This window comes from Schistocerca piceifrons, chromosome 1 (assembly GCF_021461385.2).
Source record: "Schistocerca piceifrons isolate TAMUIC-IGC-003096 chromosome 1, iqSchPice1.1, whole genome shotgun sequence".
Taxonomy (NCBI): domain Eukaryota; kingdom Metazoa; phylum Arthropoda; class Insecta; order Orthoptera; family Acrididae; genus Schistocerca; species Schistocerca piceifrons.
This window is the reverse complement of record NC_060138.1, coordinates 714,507,248-714,530,849: the sequence shown is the minus strand read 5'-3', so window position 1 is coordinate 714,530,849 and position 23,602 is coordinate 714,507,248. Positions and strand designations below refer to the sequence as shown.

The 23,602-nt window shown below is 43.0% G+C and overlaps 1 pseudogene; it reads left to right on the top strand.

The window, feature by feature from the left end:
• The first annotated feature begins 22,842 nt into the window (after nt 1–22,842).
• Nucleotides 22,843–22,960, top strand: LOC124724281 (annotated as a pseudogene).
• Nucleotides 22,961–23,602: the final 642 nt, after the last annotated feature.

Below are 23,602 nucleotides of genomic sequence, written 5' to 3'. Positions count from 1 at the left end.
ATTACAGTTCGGGTGCGCAGCCGTTCAGCTTCTTCTTGTATATCGCTCAGCCTTCTTCAAAGCGAGCCTAGGAACTGACGCTCGACGCCCTTGTAGTAGCAGTAAATATGTGGGCATCATTGTGATCGATCTGTAACAAGGAACTTCAAGCCTTGTGGCATACGTCTTCACTGTTAATAGAAACTAAACTCCGTCCGAACAGGCCATGAAGGCCCACCGGTACCGACCGGCCGCCGTGTCATCCTCACACCACAGGCGTCACCAGATGCGGATATGGAGAGGCATGTGGTCAGCACACCGCTCTTCCGGCCGTATGTCAGTTTACGAGCCACATTGTGCCTCAGATTGCCTCACAAGGGCTGAGTGCACCCCGTTTGCCAACAGCGCTCAGCAGACCAGATGGTCACCCACCCAAGTTCTAGCCCAGCCCAACAGCGCTTTAACTTCGGTATCTGACGGGAATCGTGCTACCACTGCGGCAAGGCTGTGATGACTGTCTTGGTGGGTGCTGCAGATGTTGTAATGATTTGTTTGGTTGGTCCTAAGTCTAATTACAGTACTAACCTAGGACACTAAGTAGCATCTTTTTTTGTAGTATGTGTTTTTTATCTTTTTGTAACGTTCTGTTTGTTTTGTAACTTTTTTGTTGCTGTTTCTTATACGTATAATTATAGTTAATGTAGTTAATAATTAGCTTTTGTTCTACAATGGGCGTGAGCAGCGCCCTTGTTTGCTTTAGATTGTTTGGACGACAGTGATAATTTCCGCTGTTTATGGGTTATGGTGGTGAGTGATCGTTACTCCAGTGACGTACTTATCGTCTAACTTAATACTGTGACTGGTGTGTGAGGGTACCTGTTTGCATCAGTCGGACGACAACGATCATTTTCGCTGTTTTTTGTGGGTGAGACGGTAGTGAGTGATTGTTCTACTTCACTGCGAGCCAGCGCGCTGCCGCGGTGTAGCGTACACGATTTGTCTTCACACAGTTACAGCTTTTTTTTCACGCAGCTTCCTGCACACAGCTTTAAAACGCCGATCTGTAGTGTGCGGCAGCGCGGGATTAGCCGAGCGGTCTCAGGCGCTGCAGTCATGGACTGTGCGGCTGGTCCCGGTGGAGGTTCGAGACCTCCCTCGGGCATGGGTGTGTGTGTTTGTCCTTAGGATAATGTAGGTTAAGTAGTGTGTAAGATTAGGGACTGATGACCTTAGCACTTAAGTCCCATAAGATTTCACACACATCTGAACATTTGTAGTGTGCGGTCAGGTGAACACCTAATGCACAATACCTTTAATACCGAGGAACGTAACTATTTTCACCTTGATGTCGAATCGAAATAGACGTGCTCTCTGGGCGGTTCACTGCCATTTACTTCCATTCTCGTAGTTATAGACTCATTTCTCTTACCACGATGATTCACTACTTGTATTCCGTCGATTCCATTGTGATGGAGAATCACTGAAAATGTGAATCGACTCGGGGTATGCGTCAGCAAAGACAACCCTAGCTGATCTTGCACATTACGGTAACAAGTAGCTCATTTTTTCTATGTATTTCTGAATTGTTCTCGGGACACCATCGGAATAATATCTTAATTTCGGAGCGACGTTTACGCAAGGAAGAAATGTGTCGAAGCGTCGCTGGAGCACAAAGAAATTACCCGGCAGATTTCTCGAGCAGAATTCATCAGCGCAGTTCGCCGAGAAAGCCTGTATTCCCATACTGCTACATATGTTGGTGCTTGCACTGGCTAAAATAATTAAAGTATAGCTAGCCAGTTTGTGTTTAAGGAAGTTTTCGTGAATAATTGGAACCACGTGATTTAGTTGTGTACTGTCTCTCCCCTGTCGCATCAGATTAGACATGAAACATGTGAGGGTTGTGGTAAAGAAGGCAAATGGTCAACTTCAGTTTTTTGGGAGAATTCTAGGAATATGTGGTTCATCTGTAAAGGACACTGCAAATAGGACTTAAGTGCGACCTGTTCTTGAGTACTGCCCGAGTGTGTGGGATCTGTACCAGGTCGGATTAAAGGAAGATATCGAAGAAATTCAAAGGCAGGCTGCTAGATTTGCTACCGGCAGATTACAACAACAAGCAACAGTTGCGGAGATGCTTTGAGAATTCTAAAGGGGATCCCTGGACGTTCTTTCAGAGAGCCGGCATTCGAAGCTGACTTCAATCTACCGCTGCCAACGTACATTTATGCGTTAGGAACACGAAGGTAGGAGAAGTTAGGGCTCATACGGAGGCATATAGGCAGTCTTTTTAGCATCTCTTTGTTTACTAGTGGAACAGGAAAGGAAACGACAAGTAGTTGTATAGGGTACCCTCCGCTATGCACCGTACGGTGACTTGCAGAATGTCTATGTAGATGTATAACATCTACTCGAGCTTGTTCAGGGCTTCTTAACAGACACGTTCGGAATCGGCATTAAGGGAGGAAACCACATTAGGAGACTCAAAAAATCCGATCATTTTTATTGCATAAATCGTTAGCGTAACTATCCAAGAACACTCTCTCAAAATTTAAAAGCGAAATTCGCATTCGTTTATATTTTATGAGCATAGAACCGAGTGCACATCGGGTACAGGCTCGAGAGCAAATAGGGCGGTGCACCCGTGAAGAGAATGGGGACTCGACTCCGAAACATTCTAAAAACTAAAAAGCTTGGTGGAAAAGGCAAACTCATAGAGTCATTAGTGAAAAAGCTCAGCACTTAGTATGGACTAACGATTAGAAGACATACAGATAGTGCACAAGACATGAAAAAGGCGATTATAGCGACGTACTATCATATAATTTCCATGGATGAAAATCTTCGACACGAGTATTGACCAGAGGCAGAAGACAGCTGGTGCGAGCGGCAGAAACGAACAGCCCTTGGAATGAAACATAAACCGCACCCTACTCCATTGCACACCGACGTACAGAAGCAAATTCCTGCAGTATATGAAGTTTGATGAAGGGATGAATCTGGTAGCTGAGTGGTCAGCGCGTCGGACTGTCATACCTCACGACCCGGGCTCGATTCCCGGCTGGGTCGGAGATGTTTTCCACTCAGTGACTGGGTGTTGTGTTGTCCTTACCATCATTATTTCATCTCCATCGACACGCACGTCGGCGAGCTGGTGTCAACTCGAAAGACTTGCATCGCGCGAACGGTCTACCCGACGGGAGGTCCCAGCCACACGGCATTTCCATTTCCAAGGGATGAGTTACTGGAGAGATGTTTAGGTGGCCACACACAGAATGTGAATGAAAGTTTTAATTCCACTATTTGGCGATTAGCTTCTAAATACTTGCACTCCGGACTAAAAGTCTTTGAATTGGCATCGTATTTAGCAGCGGGCTTATTCTGTGAAGGAATTCATCCCTTTTGATGCTCATGAACGAGGCAGCAATTGTAGGCACGCAAAGCTTCAATAATGCCGAACAAATGGATCAGCGCGTGAGCCGGCAGAATCGAACAAGTTCGAAAAGCTCGGAAAGCATTGCTGCAAGAGCAGAACGAAGCCTATGAGGAAGAAAAAGTATTAACATATGCTGCATTTTACGTTTTTGTTAACTTCCTAGTTTCTGAGAACAATTTTTCAATCGCGTTTGTCTAGAAAAGATTTTTTTCACATTTGCGTGCAGTCTAATTAAAAAAAGTATAGAACCGATCATTATGAAAATTGATAGTATGATTCTTTATACAATTACGAATTATATGAACCAACTCGTGAGACTATATCATTGATTTTAAGGGAATCTTTCTTTGCATAATTAGAGAAAAAATCTTGAAAATCGAAATAAATTATTCCAACGCCTGCAAAATTTTTGATTTTCATTATTTTCACCTGCGTTGAGGTTCATATTCTTCGAAAATAAGTTATTAATGTAAAGTCAAAACATGTTTGATTTCAGATGAAAATCGGAATGGCTACACTGCCCGCAATTGGATAACTATACTCACAACCTTCAGCGGACATCGCAGCGTAACTTTGTTATTTTTGGCTGAAATTATTCAAAAAATTCACAAAAACTATTCGAAATACGAATGAAATAATGTCGAGGTTTCATTAAATTCTAATTAATTCTTCCCACCCAAAAAAATTTGTGTCAAGCAGCCTCCTAATGTGGTTTCCCTCCTTAGGACGTTACGACCAGATGCCCTTAACTTAAATTATGAATGGAATAAAAATAAGGCGGAACCTGACGTGAGGCATATTGACTAACTGACATTTCTCAAACGCAGTCCACTTCTTCGACTGCCAAGCATGTAGGTCGGAATCGAAGACTCTCAGTCTGTGAGTCAACGTGCGCAGCGCATTTACAGTGTGTCCCATCCATCTTCACCACCCCAAATAACTTTTTGTCCAGAAGCAAAATAATATATATATATATATATATATATATATAATGCAAATAATATTTGACTTCCAGTTCCAGGGATACATTAAACAGTGTCATTGCCTTTCTTGTAAAATATGAACAGCAGTACGTCTCCTTTTTAAATGGCTCCGTATATTTTTTATTCGGTAATCCACTTCCTCTCCTCAAGGCCTGTTCTAGAACATTACACATTCACGTGAACATGACACTAAAAACGTAACACAAAACTGACTTTGACTCTCCTGTGCTAGCACACTAAGTGGCGTGCATTTCCCTTGTGTTTCCAGCTATTTAGTGTCAACTGCAGCAAGCGGAAGAAATACGTCACCTCGAGTAGCAGCACTGTGTCCCAGCACAGGAAAGTCAAACTCAGTTTTGTGTGTTGCATTTTTAGTAACAACATCCTTACGTGAATAGTACATTGTGTCACTTTTCAGAACAGATCTTGACGAGTGGAAGTGGTCTGCCGTACAAAAATATGTGGTGGGATTCATAAAAGACGTACTGCTATTCCTATCTTCGTAACGAAAAAAGTTAGAAGGAAGGCAACCATGCTGGTTAATGTCCTTCTGGTAGCTAAACAACATGCTGTTGATACTTTTCTTCATTGTTTTGTGGACAAAAAATTATTTGGGGTGCTCAAGGTAAAGGGGACAGCCTCTTTATCAACTCGCAGTAGTTAGTATTGCGTTTCAAAGATGCTCTGAGTACCCTGTTGTGGAGGACGTGGCGATTCGAAGAAAAATAATTAACATATTCAACATGCTAAAAGGCGTCGTACAGGTTGTTTATAAATTACTTATACAAATTTGACCTTTCATTGTGAAATGCTAAATAACTTACAGAAATGTTCGATACAGCACTGAACGCAGTATATCGTCAAGTTTTATTCCCTCCTAAATACTTTTAGCTCCCGACGTTGCCGCTAGATGGCATGCGCGAATGAGTTATTCCAACAGTCGTCATGGTGTTGTGTGACGGCCAACAGAGTGCACAGTATTATTTATGGTTTCATGAATCCAAATCCGCCATTACAGTACGGAGACAATTCAGGACTAAATACTGTAAGCCACTACCACAGAGACAAACTATTATTAATTGGACAGTCGTTTCACCGAAACTGGTTGCGGATCAGTTAAGACGCCAGGTCAGGGTCGGCCAGCAGCCTCTGACACAGCAATTGAAGAAGCACAGTCACCTGATTTAACCCCAATGGACTTCTGTGTATGGGGTCACATTAAAGACAGGATGTTTGTTGCTCAGTTTCCGGGGAACGTCGACGAAGTGCGACAACAGATAATACAAGCAGATGCCACCATACATCAGGACTTGCTTTATAGGATTTGGCAGGATTACAGATGGGAAATTTGTCCTGTTACTAAAGGCAGCCGCATTGAATATCTGTAGTTAAAACGCGAAGATATACTGCATTCAGTCCTGTACCAAACATTTCTGTAAGTTACATAAATTAAAGGTTGCTTTTGGATAACTAGTACATAAGCACCCTGTATTATTTGGTTCACTGCGAACGATAGTTTGGGTGTGGAGTATATAGAGAGTCGGAGTGCTGGATTTCTCGAAGATATTTTAACGCCTTCGTGCTGTATGCATTACTTAGCATCGTTTTAGGACAGTATATAGGCGCCATTCTCTTAAATGGAGGTAGTAGCTTACAAGTGACAGTACAGGTCTGCAGCAGTAAATTTGTTTACGAAGAATTGCTCCCCGTGCAACGCATACATTTCAGCTTCATTGTGGTTTGTCGCCGTTGCGTTCAATGTTATCAAGCCTTTAGATCAACGCCGGGTCGATTACATTAAATTACCGACACAACTCCCTCATTTAACCAGCTTGCGACCTCGATTCACATCACCTATTCTTAAACTAGTGAAAAGAAAGTGTCGGTTCTAACAGGCTCTAAACGTTCTGCTTTGCAAGACGATTATTCATATGCTTTAAGCATACGGAAACAACTTTTCAGTTCTGGTGTGAAAGTGTCTGTCTGCGGCAAAGGTAGCGTAGAAACTGGCCTGCCTGGTGAACTGAAACTGTATGTTTTGTGGTGCCTTCCACTGCCGAAGAACGCTGTCGAACATTTTATTAATAACATTTGCTTTCAATTTACAGTGGCCCTACGGCTGAATTCTCACTGTTGACAAAGTAATCATTCACATAAAACTGTGAAAGTATAAATTATTCGTGTTATACCTACTGTGGCTGTGTTAGACATGAATAACATAAATCACGAAACTGCCAATTATAACCAACTGCGACAGCTTGCAATATCTTCAAAAGAACCCGTTTGAAGCTATAAACGTCATCACAACGTATTTCTTCTAAATTCTTCGATTTCGTGTTTGCCCAAGTGATGGTACTACACTGTTTCGACAATAACTGCAGCTACACTCATGCTCATAAATTAAGGATAATGCTGATACATGGTGAAACAACGCTCTGGTGGGCGGTTTGCGGGTTTAAATCACCTCGGGGTATGACCATGCTGTGCATTTGACCTGCGGACGCCGCACGGTGGCGCTGGCAGCAGTCCACATACGCAGAGGTGTGTTGGTGCATGTCAGAGTCTGTGCAGAAATAAGTGTGCAGACGTTTTCAAACGTGCTAATGGCGACTGTGTGCTGAAAATGGCTCAAAGAACACATATTGATGACGTTATGAGGGGTAGAATACTAGGGCGACTGGAGGCTGGACAAACACAGCAGGTCGTAGCACAGGCCCTCCGAGTACCACAAAGTGTGCTCTCAAGATTACGGCAACGATTCCAGCAGACAGGAAACGTGTCCAGGCGCTACAGTATGGGACGTCCACAGTGTACAACACCACAAGAAGACCGATATCTCACCATCAGTACCCGCAGACGGCCATGGAGTACTGCAGGTAGCCTTGCTCGTGAACTTACCGGAACCACTGGAACTGTTGTCTCCAGACACACAGTCTACAGACGACTGAACAAACATGGTTTATTCGGGTGGAGACCTGCAAGGTGCATTCCACTGACCCCTGGTCACAGGAGAGCCCGTAAAGCCTGGTGTCAAGAACACAGTACATGGTCATTGGAACAGTGGTCCCAGGTTATGTTCACGGACGAGTCCAGGTATAGTCTGAACAGTGATTCTAGCCGGGTTTTCATCTGGTCTGAACCAGGAACCAGATGCCAACCCCTTAATGTCCTTGAAAGGGACCTGTACGGAGGTCGTGGTTTGATAGTGTGAGATGGGATTATGATTGGTGCATGTACACCCCTGCATGTCTTTGACAGAGGAACTGTAACAGGTCAGGTGTATCGGGACGCCATTTTGCACCAGTATGTCCGCCTTTTCAGGGGTGCAGTGGGTCCCACTTTCCTCCTGATGGATGATAACGCACGGCCCCACCGAGCTGCCATCTTGAAGGTGTACCTTGAAACAGAAGATATCAGGCGAATGGAGTGACCTGCCTGTTCTCCATACCGTTTTGCAGCGCATGTGTTTCGGGACGATTTTCTCAACTTATCACCATAACGTGGACTTAAAGATCTGTGTCGTGTGTGTTCCTTATGTGCCTATGCTGTTAGCGCCAGTTTTGTGCAGTGCCACGTTGTGTGGCACCACATTCTGCAATTATCCTTAATTTATGGGCTTGAGTGTATTACAAAGCTACGTAAGCATGATTTTTGTTAAAGTATCTGAATAGCATATCTCGGAGATACAACAGACCTGAAAACCTAATGCAAATATGCGACGTCAAGATATTATGTTTCCAAACGCGCTGTGTTTAGATACTACCTTAAAGTCTGATTGATTCGTTGTATCAATTGTTGTTAATAGTGTTATCGCCAACGAATCTACTTCGGTGAATACACCGGTTGCCGCCAGATCACCGAAGTTAAGCAATGTGGAGCATCGCCGGTACTAGAATTGGTAATCGCCTGAGCAATCCACATGCTGTTGGCAGCTTACCCTGTGTCTTTGCTTGCCATGGAGTGAAGGGGTGGTGGCGTAGAGTTGCTGATCACCAGACGTTGCTCCGGTGTCCTGGATAAAATCCAAACCTCTCCGCAGCGTCTCATGAAATGTGGGCATGGTACCCTGTTGACTGTGATCCGTCCATCGGATGGGGACGCTTAGCTTGGCGGACCCCTTAGTGCTATTCGAAAAGAATAGGCTATGTGCCGGTGCTTTGTTTCACCCTCTTCGTTCTCTCATCATATTCCAACACAAACAGTGCACTACAACGCACACACCCATTACAGTCACTTATGATTAAAACACAACTCTCACACTTTGCGAAGAAAAGGTGCCAGTTGTATCTGCTCCTCTTAAGATATACTGGACATGTCCGTTGATGAAATTCGTGCTTCGGCTAACTAGCTATATATATATATATATATATATATATATAATGGCTATATTTGTACTAATTACGGCTACAGCCCATGTACGGCAATAGTTTCTCCCCTAAAGTTTTCAGTTTACGTAAGTTTAATAGTTCGAATCGGTAACATACCTGTCTAACGCGGCAAAGAATATTTATGCATGCTGCGCTCTGTTACTAATCTATGTCGTCGCACAAATAAATATTTCATGAACACACAATATTAAATGGGTTGAAAGAAATGTCGCACGGTAAATCCACTTTATGATGGTTTATTCTATACTATTCACGTCCTATCAACGTATTAAGGAAGTAACTTTTCCCTAAGCTGGGTGATTAGTTACGTAAGTTTTCGTCAAAGAGTTTGTAACAAGATCCAGATTTCATTTGCTACTTTAACGAAACTTCAGTACTTTCTCACAATTCAATACCAGTGTTCACTTCCTATGTCGGTGAATTGCTAACAGTCTATTACATTGGGGCAAAGTTCAGTCTTCCCTGTATAATAATCAATTAAGACAAGTTCGTGTGTTTTCCTCTCTTGGCTTTACGTAATGATGCACTCAAAGTTGCTGATCTACCTATTTCAAGTTTAATGATTGCTAGCAGAGCGCAAATTTCCAAAAATGCACAAAAAACACTCGTCGCGCCTATGTACAAGAGCACACGTTGAGATACGACCTGATCCAGCAAGTGCTAGTAGCACATTAACAATGTATGACTTTTTTCTTCTGTATTACGCAGTGTCCTCAAAGAGTGCTCACAAGGAGTAATCTTTGAGTTCACTCGTTCTACTCCGTGATCTATAAGTACACTATCTTACGATCTACTATGATTTTAATTTGAAACTAATGGATTCTATTTCTTTTCTTTCCCTTTTCAAAACATTAAGTCACTTTATACTGGATTTCTTTTCTATATACTTGCTAGTATTCAAGCGATGCTATTCCAGTGGGACTTGAAATTTCGATCTTGGATTTTGGGGCTTTTATTGGGTTTTGGGTACCATTTTATATTTTCAGTTTTGCGTCCAAAAGAAGCGGCGTTACAAAGTGCATGCAAATGATAGGGAAAATCTGAACTTGATCCTTGGGGCCTCGTAGCCAACCACACCACCCGACATAATCAAACAAAACAAATAGTAAAACTTACATCTGAGCACATTGTAAAGTTCGGTATGAATACAGCAGTGCTTCACAAAGCATAGGCCTGATGTAGGCGGTATGACCTTTCCTTCCTCTACCTTTCAGCTGATCGATTGGGAATGTAATCCGGCTGTTAGCCATGAGTCATCGACCGAACTTCATCGTGTAGCTTGCTGCAGTGCCCGGCGTCGACCGGGTTGTTTAATATTTGCCACACAGCGTGATTGGCCCTTTCGCTTGTTGATACTCGTAGCGAGTAAAAGTCGCATGGGAAAGTGTAATCATTTTAAATCGAAGGGCGTATTTGAACCACTGACTGTCAACGGAATGCGACGAATGAGTACTTCTTCACCTGCAGTTAAATAATGGTTGGTTTGGGGGAGGTGACCAAACAGCGAAGTCATCGGTCCCATCGGATTAGGGAAGGACGCGGAAGGAAGTCGGCCGTGTCCTTACAAAGGAACCATCCCGACATTTGCCTGAAGCTATTTGGGGAACTCAAGGAAAACCCGAACCACGATGGCTGGACGCGGTTTGAACCGTCGTCCTCCCGAATGCGAGTCCAGTGTGCTAACTAACCACTCCGCCACCCCGCGCAAGAAATGGCGATGTAAACGACTTTAAACTATACGCTTCCGGAGAAAGGTGAGTTGTACTTTTTGTTATCTACATCTACATCTACATCTACATGGATACTCTGCAAATCACATTTAAGTGTCTGGCAGAGGGTTCATCGAACCACCTTCACAATTCTCTATTATTCCAATGTCGTATAGCGTGCGGAAAGAATGAACACCTCTATCTTTCTGTACGAGATCTGATTTCCCTTGTTTTACCGTGGTGGTCGTTCCTGCCGATGTAGATCGGTATCAAAAACTGTAAATCAGATTGTAGTGAATCTGCTATAAAATTTATAGTACCAGCCACTGATTTCACATAATCATGAATCGAGCTAGGTCTTTTTAAATCGATATCAGTATTCGATAAACAATTCTTTGATAAACAGAACTTCGAAATTTCTGTCAAATTTAGATAGAAATTAAATCGTTTGCTATTATCATTTATAATTCAGTTCCTTAATTAAATTTACAGAAACTTTTTATTTTGCCTGTATGAAAATATCATTTGTTTTGCCATGTGATGTTATATTTTGCTGTAAGTATCTCCTTTGTGTTTTTAGAGGATTAGTCTCCCATTGCTTCAGCTCTGCTTTCATTGTATCAGGTAGGGCTGTGTTTGACTCGACTCGAACTGTTTGACCAATTTGCGTCACAGTTATGGAACTCTGTGGTTCTCTTCAGTCTTTTGATCAGCCGCCTTTTTTTATATTATATATACGACCTGCCTTACCGTTTGTATGACACTGTGGATTTTAATAATAACAATAAAATAGCACAGACTAAAGTATCTTCTATAGTATGAGTCATACGTAACAACAGAAGATAATCAATAAATAAGAGTTTTAAATCATGTTTCTGTCAAATTCTCGAGCTTTCGCTCATTCCACGATCTAGTGACTGACGTCTGACAGTAGTATCTCCAAGAAGGGTACTGCCCACGTAATTCACTCTCGCGATAGGAATTACATTCAGCTTACCACGATATATTTCGTTTGTTAGGCATTTAATTTTTCATTAATTTTCTTCGTTTTTTCATCCTAATGTAGATATATGAAGTAAATCTGTTAAATATTTTTCGAGATGTTTGGTACCAAGGTTTCTCCATATATATTGGTGTTTTGCCAGTTGGACGAAACTACATGGCGAATCCCTTTTGCTACCTTCCTTGCTGCCCAAACTTCCCTCTTTCACTCGCTGTGTTTCTTTTTCCGGTCCTCTGTCCATGCTTCTTGTCGGCTTCGTGTCTTCGGCTTCATCTTCATTGTCTTTTTGGTTGCCGATATTTCTTTCATCTTCCGGCTGTGATCTTGCCTTCGTTCTTCGGTCTGTTTTACGCCTGTTCGTTTGTCACAGTGTATCTCATCTAGTTTACTTTTCTTAATGATGTTTCTGAATTATTATTATGTCTGTTGTGATGTTGAGTTTCTTCAGGTCGTTTTTACCTCTGCCACCCATTTGGTGTTTCTAGTATTTACCCAGTCAAAGATCTGTTTGGTCAGCCTGTGTGATGGCATTCTGTATAGGTGTCCTCAGAATTGTAGTCTGCGTTTTTCAGTCTTGTCTGTGATTGTCTCCGTATGTTTGTATAGTTCTTCTGTAGGTTTCTTGATCCATATTCCACTGTTGTTAGTTGCGCCAAATATTTTCCTAAGTATTTTCCGTTCTACTTTTTCTAGTTGTCTGATACGTGTATGCCCTAGGATTAGTGTGGTCTCTGCTACATATAGTGCCTCGGGGACCACCACCGTTTCGTAGTGGCGTAATTTGGCTTTTTGTGAGATAGACTTCTTGTTGTAATGATTCCACACTACTTTGTATGCCTTGTCCGGTTTAGTTTTTCTTTCCTCGCTTGAGTCTCTGTTATGTCCGCTCATTTGTAGTGTTTCACCAAGGTATTTGAAGTTTGCCGTTTTGTAAATCGTGCCGCACTTTGTGTTAAGAGATGAGAGTTTCTTTGTGCTCAAAAACTCTGTCTTTTCGTAAGAGATCTGTAGTCTAGTTTTGGAAGCGATTTCGTGTAGTTTTTCAATAGCGTCTTTTGTTTCTTTTGTACCTTTCGTGACAATCGCTAAATCGTCTGCAAAAGCCAGGCATTTAATCTGTAGGCTTCCTAATGTTATCCCCTGTTGTGATATTTTCCATTCTTTTATTACATTATCTAACACTAGATTGAAAAGGAGAGGTGAGAGGCCATCGCCTTGTCGGACACCTGTGGGAATTTCAAAAGAATCTTATAGTTCCCCACAGAACTTTACTTTGGAAGTCGCGTTGGTCAAGGTTTGCTCTGTGATAGCCCGTGTTTGATTGTCTACTTTGCATTCAGCTAGAATTTTGAAGAGAGTTTTCCGGTCAATAGAGTCGTAGGCCTTCTTGAAGCCGACAAAGGTAATGACCAGGTTCTGTTTGTGTCGTAAAATCATTTTCAGGTTCCAGAGTTGTTCCTCACAAGACCGCCCTTTACGGAAGCCTGCTTGGTATTCCCCACTCAAGTGGTCGGTCTGGCATTCTAGTCCGTTTAGTAAAGCTTTAGAGAGGCTCTTGTATGTGACCGGTAATAGGGATATTCCTCTGTAGTAGTTCGGGTCAGTATTGTCACCTTTTTTGTGTAGTGGGTGTATCAGGGCAGTTTTCCAGTCGTCAGGAATTTTCATGGTCTCCTAGATATCTTCCAAGATCCTGTGGATGTCTTTGGTGAGTTCTGGGTCTTGTAACTTCCAGATTTCCGCGATGATACCGTCTTGTCCTGGTGCTCTACGGTTCTTGAGTGACTTGATGATTTCTTTAACTTGTTCTAGAGTTGGAGGTCACTATCTTGATTGTACGTGCACGTTTCTGTCATCATTTCTTCCATGGGGGATTTCGTGTTGAGGAGTTTTTCAAAGTACTTTGCCAGAATGTCACAGTTGCTTTTGGTATTGTTTTCTATGGTTCCATCAGGTCTTCTGAAGCACAAGTTGGGTGGTTGATATCCAGTCATATTTTCTCTGAATATTCTGTAGACGTTTCTTGTATTGTTCTTCGTTAAGTCCGATTCGATCTCTGTCAGTCGCCGTTTATCATACTGTCGTTTTTCACTGCGAATAATTTTGCTTGATTGTTTTTGTGTTTTCAGGAAGTTCATCCAATTTATGGCTACTAATTTTTTTCCATGCGCTGATTCGTTGGTCAATAACTTGGACACATGTGTGGTTCCACCAACGGTGTTTCCTTGTGCGTGGTGCTTGTGCTAGTTTCATGGCCTCTTGGATTCTTCCTGAAAGTTGTGTCCAGTCTGTCGTTTTCTCCATTTTAATTTTGTCTAATATTTGTGTCTGGTTTAAAGTAGGGTATTCTAGATCTGGTCTAACAATTTTGTTCTTCTGGAGCTTTTCCTTGGGCAAAAGACGAATCCTGATGTATAGTAGGTGATGGTCTGAGACGAAGTAGGCTTTACGTGTGTCTATGTTCAAAATTTCTTTTTGCGAGTCTTTCTGGACTATTGCAAGTTTCCGTGTTGGTTTCTTGAATATATACATATATATATACACATATATATATATATATATATATATTATATGCATGTATGTTACAAGTCAGATTCCGCAAATTTTATATAGACAGAGCTCTTCCTGTTACCTTTGAAGGTAAAGTGTGCAAGATTACATCAATATCGGAATAAAACTGTAGTTTTGTATGAATTACAAAAATCGAATAGAGGATACTCTTCTTTATATTCGTACTAGGTGTTACGGCGCGCGCGTATCAGTAAAATGAAGTGAAATGTATGTATTGCTTTATTGCCCAGAAGACCCCATTCTGCATGTTCGACCAGTTGGTGCAAGTTTTCCTATTTGATGCCAATCCAGCAACTTGCGTGTCTCACACAAACACACACACACACACACACACACACACACATAAACACACACACGCTCGAGCGGAAAGAATCCGACCCAGTTGGGAATCGAAGCCGGGATCTGGTAGTCAGCATCAGCAAAGTTAACCAAAATACCACGAATTGTTGACGGTTATTAGTAGTCCTGTTATGATGAGCCGTGGTGACGATACTAAAATAAAATGTGGACTTCCTAAAATTACTAAATAGCGTTTATTTAGGTTAAAATGGATCGTACACAGTCATGATTGTGGTATCACGAGAAAACCGAGGAGGCGGCAGCACCAGCCATAGGGGGCCAAATATTCTGATGATGGTTTGACACAAACCGAAACCGGTAAATAACCAAATGTTATTACTACCTCGAATGTCCATTTCAACCTAAATATAGCATCAGTTCGTTGCTCTCCATAGACCATGTTGTCTAACTTTATGAAATAGTGTTAAAATGACGAATAAAGAAAATAAATGATTTGAAGTTTGGCGCTGCGCAGATTTTATAACATCTACAGTAACGTCAGCTGCCCTCACATTTCTGCTTGTTACCTGCGGCTGTGCTTGCATATAATAATCAAATGCAGCCTCACTAAAAGCCTGCCACGTTCTACTTGAAAAGGCATGTGAATCTTTGCTTGTCGTACAGTATGTAAAGGACGTTGTCATTGTGAGTCTTCAAGGGTCTCAGAAACTATAAGAGAAGCATTACGCTCAGCAACCATAATGCGACGGGCTTGTGTCTGAAATGTGGATAAAAGTATGGATAAAGAACGTTGAGGATTGTATAAGTATTGTATTCATTACGTTGAATCGTCTTATATAGAACATATTGTATGAGGGTGGAATAAATGAAGGTCAGATTCGCACCTTACATAAGAGCTTTATACATCACAACGGGAAAGTGTATATGGCATCTAACTTAATTCGGCGGGCCGGCCGCGGTGGCCGTGCGGTTCTGGCGCTGCAGTCCGGAACCGCGGGACTGCTACGGTCGCAGGTTCGAATCCTGCCTCGGGCATGGGTGTGTGTGATGTTCTTAGGTTAGTTAGGTTTAAGTAGTTCTAAGTTCTAGGGGACTTATGACCTAAGATGTTGAGTCCCATAGTGCTCAGAACCATTTGAACCATTTTTAATTCGGCGGTAATGAGCAAATTTGCCTAGCAGTATGTAATTAAAAAAGGGATGACATTCAATTTACAGTAATTAACACACCGTTTCTATAATGAATGTTTGAGGGGAAGGTGAAACAAGCAGTGAGAGGCGTTTTAGTTTGGAATTGAGAGGTACGACGCAGAGGCAAGGCCACGCTACAGGGGGTACCACGGAAACCACTTAAAGGGGTGTCCCAGGGGGAAAGTCAATGACCGACCAGGTGACTGATGAGGAGAGCGAGTATAATGGCCCATCTAAGGGAGGACAGGAAAGAAAGCTTTTAGAAAACTGCGTTTCGGAATTCCAAATGGATACGAAACAAGACCAGTGACGCATTTTCGATCACGTCTCCAGCGAGTGGTACACATGTGAGAGAGTCTATGTACGCATTTAGGCGTCTGGAACGGCCACAAAACGTACGATTGTCGGAAACGCGCTAGGAAGGAGAAAAGAGTCAAAGTTTCGACGCAATTTAATGGTAGGGACCTTGCGACTGGTAGACAGAGTTTCTGCAAAATAAGAGGAACGCTCCTATTGGTCGAAAAAAGCAATGACGTGAAGAACGAAAGAACTCAGGTGGGTAGACAGTTCAGCTATGAGGAAGACAAGACGGAAGTGTTCGTGGACTCTTCTCTATACTGGCGTCAAGTGCAGAAAGGAGCGCATAATGCTCTGTACGACGCAGAGGAGTAATTTGTGTGAACACTGCATTCACACCATCTGATATCCAGCTAGAAATTAGCTGTAGCATCGTTTAGCTCCAACTGTGGAGAAACCAACCAGCTTCTTAGTTAATTGTTCTTGTGAGAACTGAGAGGGCATTATAATATGCACACTGCTCCAACCATATGCGTGTATATCGCCACATTTTAAGACCAGGGATGATTACATGTTCTCTCACATGACTAGAAACATAGGGCAAGCTTTTGCTGAAAAATTCAGCAAAGATGTAATTAGTTTTATGGGAATTTCAGCGGAAGAGTGCGGCCTAGGAGACGACAGCTCATCGCAGCTTAAGGTAAATACCGCATGCAGAGGCGTCAACTTGTTGGTTCACCAGCTTGTGTCCACTGTAAACTCTAGTGACCTTGGGTAATCTTTTGCTCAATTTGTCACATAACTGACCATACACCGTAGACTTGATTGTCATCCTAAAAATAGAACCGAACTTTGAACCGGAATTGGACGATTTTCGTAGTAATGACCAACATCATAACATATGTGTAGGAACAATTTTGTAAAGATATTTCTAGTTAAACTTTAATATTGTAGTGTTAGGAAAATTTAACCTTCTGAGAGTTAATATTTAATATTGTGTTTACAATTATTTCAGTTTTTTATGTTGACGATATGTGTTATCCTGACAACTGTTTTTTGTTGTCACATTGAAAACTGTGTAAAAACGTGTATTTTTGTGCTATTATTGCGACATTAAACATGTTATTTCAACTTACACAGTTGTCTTCAATCCTAGAATAAGTAAACCAAAAATATTGCTCATTATAATATCAAACAATAAAAGCATATTCGCAAACATGAAGAAGTTCAAAAGTCGAAGAGTAAATAGCTTATCAATGAGTAATTATTGTTCCATAATTCGCGTTGTGTTCTTCAAATCAATAATATTTTGTACTAAACACTTTCTAAAGTAGCCCATGTTCTTCCCCGGAGTTCATGCTATCCCCACACCAAATTTCACTAAAATCGGTTTAGTCGTGAACGCGTAACAGGCAGAGTTGCTTTCACATCTATAATATCAGTACGCATATACACCGAAGAGCAAAAGAAACTGGTACACCTGCCTTAATATCGTGTAGCGCCTCCACAAGCCCGCAGAAGTGCCACAACACGACGTAGCATGGACTCGACGAATGTCTGAAGTAGTGCTGGAGGGAACTGACACCTTGAATCCTGCAGCGCCGTCGATAAATCCGTAAGAGTACGAGGAGGTGGAAATCTATTCTGAACAGCACGTTGCAAGGCATCACAGATACGCTCAATAATGTTCACGTCTGGTGAGCTTAGTGTCCAGCGGAAGTGTTTATACTCAGAAGGGAGATCTGGAGCGACTCTGTAGCAATTCTGCAAGTGCAGGATGTCGCATTGTCCTGCTGGAATTGCCCAACTCCGAAGGAATGCACAATGGACATGAACAAATGACAGGATTCTTATTTACGTGTCATCTGTCATAGTCGTATGTAGTCGTATCAGGAGTCTCATACCACTCCAACTGCACACGCTCCACACCATTACAGAATCTCCACCAGCTTGAACAGTCCCCTGCTAACATCCAGGGTTCATGGATTCATGACGTTGTCCCCACACTCGTACAAGTACATCTGTTCGATACAATTTGAAACGACGCTCGCCCGACCAGGCAACATGTTTCCAGTCATCTACAGTCCGACGGTGTTGACGGACCAGGCGAGGCGTAAAGCTTTGTGTCGTGCAGTCATCGAGAGAGTACACGAGTGGGCTTTCTGAATGTTGCCGATGGCCCAGCCTTGAAACCTGCAGCAATTTGCGGACTGGTTGCACTTCTGTCACGTTGAACGATTCTCTTCAGTCGTCGTTGGTCCCGTTCTTGCAGGATCTTTTTTCTGGCCGCAGCGATGTCAGAGACTTGGTGTTTTACCGGATTCCTGATATTCACGGTACACTCGTGAAATGGCCATACAAAATCCCCACTTTATCGCTACCTCGGAGATGCTGTGTCCCATCGCCTCTGCGCCGACCGTAACACCAAGTTCAAACTCACTTAAGTCTTCGATAACCTCCCATTGTAGCAGCAGTAACCGATATAACAACTGCGCCAGACACTTGTCTTATATAGGCGTTTCCGACCGCAGCACCAGCCGTTGTGCCCGAGCGGTTCTAGGCGTTTCAGTCCAGAAGCGCGTTGCTACTAAGGTCGCAGGTTCGACTCCTGCGTAGGGCATGGATGTGTGTGATGTCCTTAGGTTAGTTAGGTTTAAGTAGTTCTAAGTCTAGGGGACTGATGACCTCAGATGTTGTTCCATAGTGCTCAGAGCCATTTGAACCATTTGAACCGGCCGCAGCGCCGTATTCTGTCTGTTTACATATCTCTGTATTTGAAAACGCTTGCCTACACCAGTTTCTTTGGTGCTTCAGTGTATGTCATACTGTATTTTGTGGACTATAAGGCACCTTTAAAATCCGTGAAAATTGTCACCTGAACTGTCTTCTTCCTCTTCGTCGTCAGCGTAGTCATCTTCATATATAAGACGATCTTCACTGCGATTGAGAGAGTTACTTATACCACACTTCGTGAAAGGGTTTAACAGTAATGTCTTCTCTCAATCTAGACCACGACTGTTTTATCCACTGACACTCTTGTTTGATTGTAGGTCCTTCTAAAGCTCCATTCGGAATAAATTCATCTTGGGTTTCATCCATGATCCGTGTGTTCCATTCCTCTCTCATATACACGTTAAATAGTGTATTTATCGAGACTTCAGGAGGTTGCAATTTTGAAGTAAGTCCTCCCGGAATAACAGTAAACTCTGTATTTTCCTTTCTCAACTTCTCTTTCATAGTATTTTTGAAATGACTGCTAAACTGATCTAACTTAATAAGAGAACTCTTCATCAACAAAGCAACTTTCCTTCTCTCCCACACTCTGTTAATCCATAATTTCATACCAGTGGCGTCCATCCAACCTTTGTCACGTGCGTGAACAATACCTGGCAGTAACTTAGAAGATTTTGGTATTGTTTTGTGTTTGAAAATGATCACTGGATTAAGTTTAGTGCCGGCAGCACGACGTGAAAAGGACAACGCTGTAGTAGATTTTTCATGTCCACTTGTTTTTATAGTTACAGTTTCAGCACCTTTCATGGCAACAGTTCTGTTACTCGGCACATCAAATGTCAGAGATGTTTCGTCCATATTCACTATTTGGCTTAGTTCCACACTGGTTGTCTTTCGATGTTGAATGTATTTTCTCTTCATAATCTTGTGGCGTTTTCTGAGATGTTTGGGTTTTGCTTCGCTTGCTAAGTCCATAACGCTTCATAAACCTGTAGCACCAACCAACTCCATCCTTAAAGTATTATCAAATTCCACTGTAGCGCTAGCTTACGAGCGTGTATTTCAGTCATTTTTGTACTAATTGCAGTGCTATTTTGACGGTGTCCTTCAATTCATTTCAGTACGTGATGTTCTAGTTTTGGCCATTTTGTATCCAATCCTCTGTTAGCACATTTAGCCTTCCTCATTTTTTTTCAGTTCTTCTTTACTAGCCCGCCAATCGCGAATGTTTTTTTTCTGTCGGTGGAGGGCCGAAATGCTGCTCAGCTACTGTGTTTCCATGTTCTTTTCCGTATACTATTACTTTCAATTTATAGCCCGCATCATATAAATACCTTTTGTTTTTCATGATGAACCTAGCTTCTAACAAGAATATTTTACTGTTACCGATAACACAAATCACTTTCAATTCAAGTTCACTGGCATCGTAGACTGGAATGACGTGTCATAGGCTAGACAGTGTTCTGGATTTATGACGTCGGAGAGGGAGGGTGACAGTGTTAGCAAGCTTGTAAAAATGAAATCATTGTGTGGAATTGTTGACCGGGTTGCAGGTCCTATTTCAGGTGATGTCGCATTGGGCCACTTGTGTGTAGGATGATGATGAAAGAATGATGAGAACAACACAACACCCAGACCACAAGGGAAGAAAATCTCCAACCCAGCGCGGAATCGAACCCGGGCCCGTTGCATGGTAGGCAAACACGCTACCACGCAGCTTTTTTTCTTTTTTTTATCTCATTTTGTTTGCTGTAGTTCGTTACACTTGTTCGGGGCGGACGTCCCATGACACCCGTTGAAGTTCATCGTTGGTCAATTCACTCATTTTATTATTATTATTATTACTAGTATTACAGAGGGCAGCTAACACACTGACCGAACACGCTGAGCTACCATGCCGGCGGTAAGCAAGAGGACAGAAAGCTTGTTAATCCCTGCAACTCACGTTCGTAGCATCGGCGCACTCCTGCTACCAATTGAATCCAATGTTGCCAGATAGAGAAAGGGTTCCCGCGGTATCGAATATATGGTCATTTCTTAGACTGGCGAGAATTTTAAATCAAACATTGGATATTTTCATATTAATTGCGAGTATAAGACGAACTTGAAACTTTTTCGAAGAAAAAAGTGTGTGTTGTAGCCCGTAAAATCGGTATTGGTAAGTGCGCTCAAACTGCAAATTTCTTTGTAAATTTGACTCGATTTTGTAACCACTAAAACGACATTACAGACTGTCTCAACTCGAACTTTCATTTAGTTTCATCCTACCATTCTGGGTACTTCACTTTTTCTGTCAGGCAGTGTAATTAACACTTTATTACTATGCCTCATTTTAGTGTGGCGGAGTGCGCCTGCTGGAACCATAGTATATGGGTGTATCCACTAGTCTATCACGTCTGTTTGGTTACGTCGAACTTTTATAAACCCACATATTTATCGTCGAATTCAGCGATCGAATGCTTTTGTCAGCTTTTAGCTCCCCATATTCTATTTACGAATTTTAGTGTAGTTGTCCCTCCGCTGCTGTGGAGTGGTATTACGATGGCTGCCTCGCTGGTTGACTGCAGGTGGTTTGTTTGGTTGCGAACGACGCAGCCGAGGCGAGCAAAGCTGCAGCACCGGAAAGCCGGCGCGCGCGGCCGAGGAAGAGCCAGTTACAGCCATTAAGCCGTCCATTGTGGCGCCGCGCCGCTGCGGGGGCGGCCGGCTGCCTTGCGTAACCGCCGACTGCCGTTTGTGGCCGTCGCGGCTCATTTTGCACGGCACCCAAGATGCAGTGATCGAGCCAAGGGGCTGTCTCCATTCGGCAGTGGGCTGTTATCGACGGAAAGTCGACATTAAGTTCGATCTGCTACACTTGGCTTTAATCTGAGAACAGTGAGTTCAATTAATTTTTCAGAATTTTGTAAGCTCAGTCAGATGAAGAAAATACCGGAATCCTGCTGATGGAATAATAAAGATTTCAGTTTGACTTTGCCCGAGTCTTTAACTATCGGTCGCTCCCTCCGATACTCACAGATACGCAATCCCAGAGAAGAGAATCCTGTCACGAACTGCATGATAATGATATTCGGTTTATGGGGTGCTCAACTGCGTGGTTATCAACGCACGTACAAATTCTGAATCTTTGCACTGTCCAGTCTCGCCACTTTTCGGGAATCATGATGAAATTATGAGGACAACACAAATACCCAGTCCCCGGGCGGAGAAAATCCTGATCCGGGCAGGAATCGAACCCGGTACCCCGCGATTCTGAGGTAGCAGTGCTAGCCACTAGACCACGAGCTGTGGACCACGAAGAATATGGCATTATCGGCCTTCTCGGCGCACTACCGGTGTTTCTACCAAAACTTGTTGTGACAGGTAGAATGGTTACGGGCAAGAAACAGTTAAGAATTTTAACGTAATTGGGATATAAATTATCTGAGCAGATATACCCAGATATCACTGTGTAATGCGGAATTGACCACTAGATCTCACTAGAAGTATTGTGCTGTCAGTATGAAAGCAGTACAGCAAAATGGGTCGATCATGAGAGCTCAGTGACTTCGAATGTGGACTAGTCATCGTAAGAGAACTCAGTAACAAAGTCATCAGGGACATTTTAACCCTTCTAAAGCTGTCCACGTCGATCGCAGGTGATGTGACTAAGTGGAAACGCGAGGGAACAACTACAGCTAAAGCAAGACCAGGAAGAACCCATGTATTGTCGGACAGGATTCATTGAGCATTCCGGAGACTGGTTGTAAGAAACCGCTTGAAGTTTGCGAAAGGAATCACTCGCTAGTTCAGAAGTGCTGCCCGCAGTGCAGCTGGTACAGTGACTAAGCTTGAGGAGTTAAACAGAATAGGGTACAATGGTCCAGCCTCACGTTCTGTACTCAGTGCTAAGAGGAGCCGTCCGCTGTGGTCGAGCGGTTCTAGGCGCTTCAGTCCGGAACCACGCGGCTGCTACGGTCGCATGTTCGAATCCTGCCTCGGGCATGGATGTGTGCGATGACCTTAGGTTTGTTAGGTTTAAGCAGTTCTAAGTCTAGGGGACTGATGACCTCAGATGTTAAGTCCCATAGTGCTTAGAGCCATTTGAACCATTTTTTGCTAAGCGACACATGAGGTGGTGTAAAGAACGATACCAGATGACTCGAAAGGAGTGAATCGGATGATGAATCACGCCATACCCCGTGTCAATTGGATGGAATCGTTTGGGTCTGGCGAATGCTAGGTGAAAATTAACTGCCGTTACATTTAGAAGCGGCAACGGCCTTGCCGCAGTGGATACACCGGTTCCCATGAGATCACCGCAGTTAAGCACTGTCGGGCGTGGTCGGCACTTGGATGGGTGACCATCCAGGCCACCATGCGCTGTTGCCATTTTTCGGGGTGCACTCAGCCTCGTGATGTCAATTGAGGAGCTACTCGACCGAATAGTAGCGGCTTCGGTCAAGAATACCATCATAACGACCGGGAGAGCGGTATGCTGACCACACGCCCCTCCTATCCACATCCTCCACTGAGGATGAGAAGGCGGTAGGAAGGTCCTGGAGTATGAAAGAGGTGGTGTTTCCATATGGGGGTATTGTTCGTGGTTTGGGAACGGTACCAGTATTGCGCTTAAGAAAACGTTAAACGTGGAAAGATGTCAACACATTTTACATCATTGTGCACTGCCTAAAATGTAAGAACAGTTTACAGACGATGACTGTATGAGCGTTACAATGTACGCACAAAGAAGCATCTGCGAGGCAGCGGCCTGCCCAGAAGTTCGCCCTAAACTCAATGGTACACCTGTGAGTGAGTTAGAACGTTGACATGGCTCCCGGTCATAGCGTCCAACATCACTACCTTCTCTGGTTGGAGGTCTTGAGGAAGAATGGGCTCTAATTCTTCCACAGACTTTCAGCCATCTCAAAGAGAGTGCTCCCAGCAGAGATGAAGCTATCATAAATCCGAAACGTGGACAAACTACGTATTAATGTCCACTAACAGACCTCCTGATAGTTTTTATTGGACAGA